The 11,389-nt window shown below is 29.5% G+C and overlaps 1 long non-coding RNA gene across 2 annotated transcripts; it reads right to left on the reverse strand.

Moving 5' to 3' along the window:
- Window positions 1-2,329: 2,329 nt before the first annotated feature.
- Window positions 2,330-6,662, reverse strand: LOC126833817 (uncharacterized). 2 transcript variants are annotated; one of them, XR_007685014.1, is made up of 4 exons: window positions 6,621-6,662; window positions 6,406-6,517; window positions 2,892-3,021; window positions 2,330-2,742 (listed from the first exon to the last, which is right to left on the reverse strand). It is a non-coding gene; the product is annotated as an uncharacterized LOC126833817 (long non-coding RNA). The 2 variants fall into 2 exon arrangements; XR_007685013.1 differs by having other exon boundaries at window positions 6,617-6,662.
- Window positions 6,663-11,389: the final 4,727 nt, after the last annotated feature.

The raw sequence follows: 11,389 nt of genomic DNA on the forward strand, positions 1-11,389 counted from the left end.
CCTTTTTTTTTTTAGGTACTAAGCTGTTCACACTAATACAAATTGTATTTAATGGACATTTTTGTCAAACCTTAGACTAATGTATAGGGTAAACAATGAATCTTTAAAAGGTCCCCTACTGGATTTTTTGAGATTTCAATAATGCTTTCTTTGACATTTGAAAATTATTATAAAAAATCAACCGTTTTTTAACAGGAAAGTACAACATAATATAGAAAATAAAAAATAAAATAATCCAAAGTTATAAAATTGAAGTCTACACTATATTCTAGTTTGTACATACAAACTCATCATACGCAGAGTTGAACATTTTGAGTGACCTATTTTTGATAAAATTTGAAACAAAGTGGAATAGGAATACATTTTTAAAAAGACATTTTTTCAATGTTTTTAGTTTAATTATTTTACTTATGGTTACAGCATTGTATGTTGTATGTATTACCTACAGTATTATGTATATTAGACATTGATTACTTATATTATATACACAATTTATAACTAAATACACACACATATATATCAATATAAATAATTTTATATAATAATTGAGAACATAGTCTCTGATGGTGCAAGTATTATGAGGGGTTATTAAAGTATGCGGATGCAAAACCCATTTAGGAAATATTGAACAATAGGAAAAAAGTGAGGTTTTCTTCACTCCCTTAATAATATTGTTTTTATTCACAATTTGTTTTTTCACATCATTATTATTATTATGATTTTGCTCCAGTCTAGACTTAGTTCGCGGTATATGTAGTCACGTCCTACCTTCCTACCCGACGCGTTTTTCGCTCAAAACAAAAGTTATTGTTCGGACTGCAAATACAATGAGTCGGTGTGTTTTATTCCAAGCCGAGTAAGTGCATAATGTGCATTGTGCATCGGTCGCCAAAGCCATTGGGCCAGGTGTAGCCGGTAGGTTCTGCATTTTATTTTATTAAAAAAAAAAAAAAATAATGAATTCTAATATTATAAAATGCAAAATGCATAATATTATAATACCAGAACCGAATGGGATTAAATTTAACACATATTCAGCCGGTTTCACCGACATATGTTAAGAATTTAACTTATTGTCAATTACATTTAACAATTAGTTAGTGAAAATTCGATAACCCTCTATTAGGTAAGCGGGTATTTTATGTAGTTAAATCAGGTAAAAAGGAATGGCATAGACTTGCATTATAGATTCATACATCATAATTTATTGTATTTTGTAATTTAGATAATATTATTATGACTTGCCTTTCCTGAGTATAACAATGGAAATAATTCTTATCACTACTTACTTTTTTTTAGGCCTTCAAAATAGAACAAATTATTTTAATGACATTAACGGCAAAGGATTTTTAAAAAGGTATAGATTATCTAAACGGTGTGTTAAAAAATTATATATAAATTATTTACGTAAATCGAAAAGTTTAAAGAAAGTAAAACGAAATGCCAAATAATAACAAGCCGACAAATTAAAAAATACAATTACTCATCAGTTATCACATATTTTAATAACCAATGAGAACGTTGGAATCGAGGTAACCGCTTTGGTAACCCAACAAAACCGAGGCAAATTCCATCAGCAATCCAAAAAAGATAAAAATAAATAGTCATCTAGAATCTACAAGTCGGTAGTTAACGGTGTTGATCTTTGCGATGATATTACTTTAAGCTGTGGTGAGTTCAGATCTACTGTGCCGTGTAAGTATAATATAATTATTATGCACATTCACACGCCTCCACTGTTTAAAATGGACCCGCCGTTAGCAATTTCAACGATCAGATAATATACAAGCGGACAAGGTCGTGCGCACGGAGCACTTAACTTGTCTGGAAGCAAACCACCGCTATCCATTTCATTATGACGGTTAGGTTAAATAATGCAAAAATAAAATTCCGAAGCGAAATGCATAAATTATATTATCATAATAATTAACGCCGCAACGAATAAAACAGCTGTAACGGCAACCAGTTGTAAAGAAAAAAAAAATAATATTATATATTCGTCCACAAAGATTTATAATAACCGGGACACACTGGTTTGAGCGTAATAAGACATTCTCGTTTAAAGCATTAACACCGCTACCGATAAAAATCTTTGTAATTCTTTAATTTTAAGTTTAAAAATAGTATAAAAAAAATCATTTACTGTTATAACTTAATTATAAGTACAAATTTGATGCATTTTGCCTTTTTTTTTAATCAGTAATCGGTTGATTTATCTACTTTTAAAGATTTTTGTACAACCTAAAAATTATCATGTTAAATATCCACAAAAAGTTTAAACATCTTTTACAGTTTTTGTTTTTAAATATTTTAATGTAATTTTTTTGTAAGTATTACGACAAAATCTCTTTTTATGAAATGTTTTAGTAATTAACATTATGAATTTCTCCTTTAGCTAATTGTTTTTAGCAAAAACATTTTCATTTTAATAAACCCCCCCCCCAGTAAGTTTTGTCTTATTTAGAATTTTTCACTGGCCATACTCAGGACATTCTGGCAGGCGTTTTAGGTCATTTCGGGCCATCAACTTCATAGGCTTACTTAGTAGATCGTTTTCTAAATTGCATCCATTTGTTTTAGTTTCTGTCATTATATTTTGTTCCAACGTGTGCGTTTATATCCAGGCATTTTTCTCAAAATGAATGTTCAAACTATCTACAAACTGTTGTACTGTCATTCTAAATTCATGGCATTGGGGTGGATTGGCCCACTTTGGTTGGCAATCATAACTATTTAAGTCCACTTATAGCAACAAAAAAAAATGTATATATTTTAACTGTAATAACTTGTTAACACGCTCGTTTGAACAATCGACAGTCAAACCGGCGATACCTATACACTAAAAGATGTAATATAATATTATTATGCTAAGTATTACACTCAAGGTTTACCTGTACGTTTGTATACGATGGTTATATGACGATGATACTAATAATAATATCTAAATAATATAGTAATTGTTCAACCGCTACATCCGTGACTGTCTATACTTTATATTACAGTAACTCACAATATTCATTTCTGGAACACCGATAATGCTTAACAACAATAATACAATTAGTTCAATTTAATTACAATTTTATGATGTAAGCAATGTATTAATTAAATATAACGGCAGTTCGGTTACCCGACACTAATGACTGTATAATGATAATCATAAAGCGGATATTATTGTAATGAAAAAAAAAAAATAAACAGAGTATGGAGATTTAACAAAACTTAAGTGGACCGAATGATTCCTTTCGTCTGGTTTTATTTTACATTAAATGCTTTACATTTTATCACTTATATACTGAGCTCGCCGACAAAAGATATAACATTTTATTAGGACTTGGCTAATGTGTATTCGTGTAAACTGTTTGAATATAATCTAATAAAACAATAACAATTCATTATGGGCAGCATGAGGAATTCCTATTTTAAAATGGTTTCTTCAAATACAATTTTAAATGGTAGTGTCACAACGTGTAACTATTAAAAGTCCAATAGCAGCCTACATGTTTATTTATTCGCCCGTTAAAAGTAGAACGGTGTAATGAAAATGAGATAAGTAACCAGTTTTTAATAAATACTTCTTGGGAGTTGAGTTATTAGACGTGGCTGTAATCTCAGTTTAATTTACTACACTTATCCGCTCCGCAGAAGTATCTGTTCAAAACTGGTTATCGACCAACCATTGTTTTCATAACATTATTCTGCTTTTAATGGGGAAAACGAATAGTAAGTTTGCCAAACCTAGTATTAAAAGTAATAAAAAGTATTAAAAGTTACACTGTAAGATACCAGATAGTTGCTTTCACTGTAAACTTCTGATTTTTAGACATATCCTGGCTGAAAAATTCATGCGATAACAGAGGTTTTTCAAGTTCAGTAAATCATGCAGAAAATCTATATAGATCCCTAAATTCCCAACGAAATAGGTACAATCTGTGAGTGCACCGAAAAGTCTGGATATGAAAAGGCGCTAGCTATCTTATCGGTTCACAAACGAGTTAAGTACTTAAAATTTTGACATTGGGTTGCAACACCTAATTAAAGTTGGGAATATAAAAATGTTCACATTTAACCCTACAAAAATCTCTTCTTACCTCTCTCTCTCATGATTAACCTTTCTATTTTTTGTTTTTTTGTTCATTACCTTTTTCTACATTTTTTCTAACCCTTATGGGCTGATCCTCCCTTAAAAACTGATCCATTCTTATCAGTGCATAATTATATAATTAGGAGCTCGCGTTAATGTTTATGTAGTTTTTAATAATTAAAAAAATGAACACTATATTATTATTTTAAACGTAACGGTCCATAGTACTTCACGTCCAACAGTCGACCGTGAGATAATCCAAAAACCATAAAATAAACCACCCATTATCACTAAGTCACAGGAGAGTTCATTAAACAAATTAACTTGATCGAAAAAACAAAAATTCTAAAACACACCAATTAAAGTACACTTGCTTATTATATTATTAATTATTACAGTGAACGTAAATGATAAAGCAAAGTAATAGTTAACAGTAAAGCAAATATTCTTATCTCAAGCAGTATTGATTTTAATTAGACCATCTTATCTGGCCAATTAGTTTTTGCTTAAAATACTTTCAATATTATGCCTATTCCCCGAATGTGTTTTCATCAGTTTTCAATTGTATAATTATTACAGAAAAACAATTGATCGGTAGTAACAATAATTTGTTGTAACTAGTTTTGTAAAATATAATTAATTTTAATATAAATAGTTTACATCTAGTTCATGACAAAATGTTGAACACTAAAATGTAAGAGAAACCCAAACAAAATGGAAGGAACTAAAAAGATAATGTTTATATGGTTTAGGTAGAATAAGTAATAAATAATTATATAAGAGAACATTTCCAGCTTAGTAGTTGCACTAATATAAAACAAAATTAAGTATATAAATAGATACACAGGCTTGGGAACGTTATAAGATAATATTCTAGTACAATAATAAGAAATGCTTTTATATTTTAGTAGATTTATACCTACTTGTACAGCTACAATTAATAAAAACTTAAACAAATACAGGTAATTACTGTTATAATCACCAGACTATTATTAGGCTAGTGCTGTATTATACGTTTGATCTATTCATTATTATTTATTACTATTACAATTTATAGCTAGATAAAATGAATAAGCGATGCCCGGTGGTTAATTTGATATTAGTAAGTTCTTAGTATTTATTTTATATTAGCAACCATGAAATAACTACTATTATTATTTATCTACTCATTAGTCTTAGTAGTCGGTATGTCTGAGAAAGGAATGTTTCCGTGTATTAGTGTATTTTATTAAGTGGGTAAAAAAATATAATGTTGGTATACCAAAACTTATTCAAATTTAAGACTTTAAATTTTACAAAAATCTCATAGATATTTTCATATGAATTAGTAGTACACATAATTATGATTAAGGTATATACAATATTATGGTTAACTCCTGTAATTTATAGTGCATGAAAAAACTTACTAAGCCCATTTTTTAGTAATACAGTTTCGCCTAATTAATATTAACTAGTTCAAATTTAGCTTTTATTGTGAAAAAAACTTCCAGAGGAACTTTTGATAACTTTTAAGAAAAAAAGTTTCAATTTAATAATTTAAAATAACAATTATTTTAAAACTGTTCAATAGATAGGTAAAAATATAAAAGGGAATTCTTATAAATAATAATAATAAGGTTTAGGGCACAGTTTTGCATAACTGTAGTTTGTGAAAATGTAAAAAAATACGTTTAGTTGAATTTAAAACGCCGTTTTACTTTATGTAATTAGAGTGTTACTTTTGTAAGGTTAACAACTTGTTTAGCACAGTCGAGTGATAATGGAACCCAATAAAATATAAAAAACAAAAACCCACTACTTATTACGTTTGCATCACGCTAGTTCACCCGTGTGACCTGATCTACAAGAAAAATTGCATAATTGAAAAAAACATTAATTAGATATAATTTAATTATTTTATAGACGGCTGTGAAAATCTTTATATTTCGCAAAATGTATTATTTTAATAAAATTATGATGTATTAAAATAATATTTCCACATAAGGTATGTTATGTTTTTTAAGCACTCTCGGTATAGTGACAATAGAAAACAATTTAATATAGTCAATACAAAATGAACAACACAGCAAATTGTCGGTACCGTTTCAATATAAATCAATAAGCGAGCAAATGAAAATTAATTGGTCCTTCTAACCGGATGTCGACCATCAAGATTGCTTATACTCATTGCTTGGGGGCTCAATATATCATAATTGTTTTCAACACCAATATGATAATATCGTGCTATTTTTATAAACGTCAATAATAGTTCAATTATAATTTATAAATAAAACATTACCTATATTGTGCTCTTTTAAAAATCACTTAGCCGTTTTTGTAATTACCATAATTTGTAGGTACTGTAAACTCTGTGCGCGAGTAATTTCCATTTAAATTGAGTTGTAACTTGTACTCATTCAACGGTCGTGTACCATATAATGTTTTTTTTTTTGTAGTCTAAGTATTTGAAGAAAAAAACAATTTAAATAAGCCATAAAAGATAATCATTACAAATTGTTTCTGATACGTTGGAAGTATTCCAAATCGTGTACTTACTCACATTGATGTTCCTAGTCGGAATGCTTCTATGAGTTTATATTACGACATATAAAACATCACTGCCAATTCCAAATAAGTTGTTTGGAAGGTAAGAAAATCATTCAATTAGTTACACGTTATCTCCTAAGGCTTATAGAGTAGGACGTTGCCATGTTGTGTACAATTTCATGGAAAGTAACAATATTGCGTTTCTTTTCCATGACATTATGATAACACCGTCATATTATATTTGATAAATTATGGAAAAAACCAATAACTGTTTACAATATGGCAGTCTCCCAGTTGTCATGGATGTATTTGGGGGGGGGGGGGCAAGGGTATTGGATTGCTATGGATAAGTGATAAAATTACGACACTGTTTTTTCTTTTAATTATGTATTAATTAATCGTTAAAATATTGCAGCCCAATGATATTTTAACTATCATTACTTTTGTAGCATGAGCTTTAGTTTTTAATTTTATATAATATATTTATGTATATGTATATATATTGTTTACACATGAATAGTTCTATGATACTGTTTAATTTATTAAGGTCGTCTTTGAAGCTATAAAGGTATGTATGTCATATTTTGCATTATGCACATAAATATGACTTGTAGGAAGAAAATCCACATATTCATAACAGTTAATATTCGATTCTAATGCATTTTATTCGGTAAGATGTTTATTATTAGTTTTTTTGTTTTGTTCAAGATTGTTAACGTTATGTTTATAATGTTGCATTGGTCATTTATGGCTGTACATTTTGAAAACAGCGATGGTTAAAAAAAAAAAAACCCCAGGCTATATTAGTTGGGCAGGAAACGGCAAAAAGCTTCAAGCTAACATTTTAGCTTATGCTAGAATAATTAAAAAAACTGCTAAATTGAATACATATTTTATAATTTATAAATTGAAAGTTGTAGTGGTTTTAGTAAGCAAATCAGTAAACTAAAAGAATATATTATTCCAACATGTTTTAATAATAAACTCTACTATACTTTTATTGACAGACAGTCTGTTACAGACTATATTCAGAACAAGAAAAAAGAATATTTTACTATGACGAAGCTAATAAAAAATTTCACTTTTAGTTTCAAATAATATAACTATCACCATCAGAAATACTACAAAACTTGTATACAAATTACCTTTCTTCTTCATTTGCTAATGAATGTATACAATTCAGAAGTTCCTTAACGAATTTATCTGTAAATAACTTGCTTATAATTGATTATAAAATGGTCTGGACTGATAAACTACATGATCTTTTTCCATACTTATACATTGCATTAAGGAAGTATTTTTGCTGTCCAACTTCCAACTGTTCAGCAGAGAGATCTTTTTCTGCACTGAAAAGAGTTAAGCCTTATATAAAATCAACACTGACTGATAACCTTCTTAATAGTAATTTATCAATTATTATTTCTATTGAATCTGAAATCACCATGGATACAAACTATGACGAAATTATTAGTATATTTGTAAAGCAAAATTTGCGTAAAAAAAATGTATTATTTTACTATACCTATGTTTAAGTTATTAAAATTCTATTTTAATATGTTTATACTTAACTTTAATTTTCATTGTAATTCGTTTTCGTTATATTGCCATTGTCATTATAATTTTAAGTTAAATATTATGTACATTTGTATTGAAAATATAACCCTTTTTTAAAAAATCTACCTTATCTCTTAAAACGAATTTGCTCTTATGCCAAATAAACATTGCCCCAGGGCGCCAAAAATTTAAAATCTGCCAGTAGTGAACAATTTCAAAAAGCAACCTTACTTTTTTGACAGAAATTGTTAATTTTTTATTAAATGATTACCAGTAAGATGTTTTGAAAGGTAAAATGTTGGTTGTAAGCAGAGCTGAGTATTTAATGCACTTATAAACAATGTAACACACAATAATATGTGCATTTTTATACACTGGAAAATGCATATATATTATTTATGTTTTATTGGAAAGTATATAGCTTATTCACCATATTAATAACAATCGCCCTGATTTTTGTGTACTATGGGTGGTTCTGTGATCGAATTTTCACTTAATTTGATGGTTTTTTTTTTTTGTCAACAGGTTGATCATCAAAGTCCTTCAGCTGACCGTCGTCGTCGATTTTCGCAGGGACGCAGTGCATGTTTGGTGTTAGGGATTTAGCGGACCAACGGTGGTCGACACATAAACGAGTTACTCAGTCCTACTGGCCTGCTAAGTCCCAAATACCAGCAAGCCCATCGGCGAACACCTTAAGACGTTATAAACAATTAAAGACATTAGATAATTTACACGTGACTAAATCAATAGAGTTCTTAATTAAACGATAAAGCCCACGTTTAAGACATTTTTTGTTTATAACCATATTTTGATAAAACGGGTTTATCTCCAATGATTTTTTTTTTTTAAATTATATTCGCACTCTACTTTTTAACATTACTGTATACTTAATATTGTAAGGTGATCGTTTTTTTTAAATTTTACTAACCTTTATTAAACACTATGACGGCTCAGAAGACGATAATAATTATTACTATTATTTTGCAATCTATGTGTAGTGTGTTTTTCCAGTTGTTGTTGTCATGCTCTACAATATGTGCACACGACTTGTGGGTTTTATTGCTGCAACCCCGAGAAAGCGTGTAGCTTGTTTAGCTGTTTAATTTTCTACTTTTCATGGCGGCAAAACTGGCAAGCATTTTGAACGTCTTGTAATGTGTTTTATTTTTGTTTTTAATCTGCACGAAGTGAGTATAATATTATGATGCGGTGTTAAACGGTGTACACTACATTATAGCATATTATATTGTGTTCTTGTGTGTAGGTCCGTCGTGAAGTTGTAAATCAGTTTTGGTTATTATAGAAAACAACGTGGAAGTTATACTTACCAGACGACACACGCCTGTTGTACTAGCTCTGTATCACGAACAACACTTCAAGTGAGAATTATTATGTACTGTTTCTTTTTTTTTATAATGGATCGTAAATTATTTTCCAATTTTGTAGTTTATTGTAGCCAATGCGAATACTTTTAATTATTAAATTTCCATCTTAAAAAAAAAAATGTATTAAACAATCTCTTGGGAACTTAAATTGTGTTTGTTACATACCTTTGTAGCAGCACCTCATGATCCAGACTGTGCCATTGATAAAGGATTGCTAATAAAGTCGATTGCGATTGATTCGGAACTGAGAACGATGGTACAATTTAATTGCCTTGTGGCTAGTTGAAAAAGTAAAAATAAACAGAGCTGTAACATCATGTAAAAAAGGTCTTGTACTCAGAAACGAAATAATCGAGAAGGCGAGCGACAGTATGACCATTTTAAATAAAAATAAATACATTCTTTTCAAAATTGCTGATAAATTCAAATTCCACATGATAAATTAATAGTATGATAACTAATAAGACACATTATGGTTTGTATATCACATAAAAGTGAACAAAATTAAAAAATATGTACTAGGGAAATTCAATTTCGTTATTCTGGTCACACTGTAGCTAGTCTTTTCGCTTATTTCATAATATTTTACTTATTCGGCTAATGTAAAGCGAGCACTGCGCCAAAAACCATAAAATCAAAACCTATTTTTAATCCTTTGGTAGACTACAATAATTATTATTGTAATAACACGATAATTGTCACATCCCGATGAAACAGTTGTTTAAAAAATACTTAAAAAAAATTGCTCCATTAAGTAATGGCTTGTCGGCAACATAATAATATGCTATTAAAGCAGCGGCTACACAATAAAATATAATAGGTATACACGAGTTATTATAATTATAGTACAAGCAACATATTATAACTAAATCAATATCTACATATTACATTTTTGCAACAATACGTTTTTGTCTGAGCAGTGATCGTTTAAGTTGCATGTAAAAAATAGATTGCAATACGATTTGGGCGTGAAGCAGGATGCAATAGACATAATACATTAAATGCCTCGAGTGAAATGATAAAAAATTGTAAAAAAAAAAAATTGGGAGCGGATGGATCCGGATTCTTAATTCGCATTCTCCTATCAATATAATATGACCTTGGACGTACAGACATTAAAATATTTAACATTGTCTGCAACAATGGTGTTCTTATCCGTTTTTTCCTTAATTATAATTTACTAATTAGCGTTGCAATCCGATACGGGCTTATGTACATCAATGCTTTGACGGTATTATTGTTATGCTAATTTTTTTGGATTTCAGTACATTAAAAGCGCCTACCATACTGTCTGCCGTAGGACTCCACTTTCCTTATTCTCACATCCCCTTGATGGAAATTCTAAATTTTCTGCTCTTACACAATATGTTCCAACCAAATATTCCTTTATACTATGGTCTTCTAGAAATAAAAAAAATGGGGGGAGGCTAGAAAAAAAAATGTATTCTTACACAGATTATAATATAAAATACACTTTTGATGCGTACAACTTAAGTACCTAACGGAGGAGCTTCAAATCCCACTGCCCCCTCCCTTGTGTCCGCCATTGACATTGTCTTACTATAATCATGCATAGTCGACTTCCAAACTTCCAAATTAAGTACTTATTCAGTTAAATTAAATCAGTGGTCGTATGTTGAAAACCTGAGCATATAACTTTTGGTTTAGTAGTGTCTTTACACAGCTGTTTTTGCGCCTATGCCTTATTGTCGGATTTTCAATGTCCAAACTGTAGATTTTTGGGTTCTGACCACGTCTCCAGATGGTGGTGAGTGAAATGTAAAAGATAATACCGAGTTGGGCGAGCGTTGTGAAATATATTATTTTGTTTAATCATAAG

Source organism: Adelges cooleyi, unplaced genomic scaffold (genome assembly GCF_023614345.1).
Source record: "Adelges cooleyi isolate 19-005CV unplaced genomic scaffold, UGA_ACOO_1.1 ACOO_flye_CR_arks_rails_tigmint_CR_PRNA_1, whole genome shotgun sequence".
Classification (NCBI taxonomy): Eukaryota; Metazoa; Arthropoda; class Insecta; order Hemiptera; family Adelgidae; genus Adelges; species Adelges cooleyi.